A 1,035-nucleotide genomic window follows, 5' to 3' on the forward strand; every position below is an offset into this window, starting at 1 on the left:
TTACATTCTTTTAATGAAGAGAGGGATTTGTTCTAATGGTGTTTGTAAATAGGATATCAAGTCCGCATCTTGTACAGCAATTAACCACTAGGAAGAATGTATGCAATATGTTAATTATTAAAATTGTCCTCCTAATTTGGTTTGAAACTGTCTCATTGCTATTTGTTTCTCAATGAAATTATGGGGAAAAAATAATAAAATGAAACCAGAGGAAGATGCAACAAAAAGAGAGAACTACAGGTCAATCACCCTCAAGATCATAGATGCAAAAATCCTCAATAGGGGGCCAGGAAGATGGCTCAGTAGAATCAGCATTTGCCTGGAAAGTGCAAGGATCTGAGTTCAATCCCCGGTTCCAGAAAAAAAAAAAAAAAGTCCTCAATAAAATCCTGTCAAATACAATACAACAAATCAAGAAGATTATATACCAGGTAGGGTTCATGAAAGGGTTGAAAGGATGGTTCAACTTACACAAATCTATAAACACCATATACTATGTAAATAGAGCCAAAACCAAAAACCACATGATCATCTCAATTGATACAGAGAATGCTTTTGACTATGTAAAACATTAGTTTTGACTATGTAAAACTCATTCATGATCAAAACCCTACAGAAAATTGGAATACATGGCCTTTACCTAAATCTGATGAAAAGAATTTCAAAGCAAGGTAATAGGAAATTAACAATGGTTATTATATTATATATTTTTAAAAAATAAAAATAAATCTGATGAAAGCTATCTATGAGGGGCCACTGAGATAGCTCAGCAGATTAAAGCACCTGTTTACACAAGCTTAGGCAAGCACAGGGACCATGGTTTGATCCCCGGCACCACATACCATGCCAGCCCTGCCCCCAGGGTGGGCGGAGCCAGCCAGTTTGGGCTTAGCACCATATGCCTATAATCCCATTGCTGGGGAGGCTGAAAACAGGAGGATCACTATAAGTCTGAGCTGTGTAGTGAGACCTTGTAACAACCAAATACAATAAAATAGAAAAAGCCATCTATGACAGTCCAACAGCCAACATAAT

This window comes from Octodon degus, unplaced genomic scaffold, assembly GCF_000260255.1.
Source record: "Octodon degus isolate 3935 unplaced genomic scaffold, OctDeg1.0 scaffold00083, whole genome shotgun sequence".
Lineage (NCBI taxonomy): Eukaryota > Metazoa > Chordata > Mammalia > Rodentia > Octodontidae > Octodon > Octodon degus.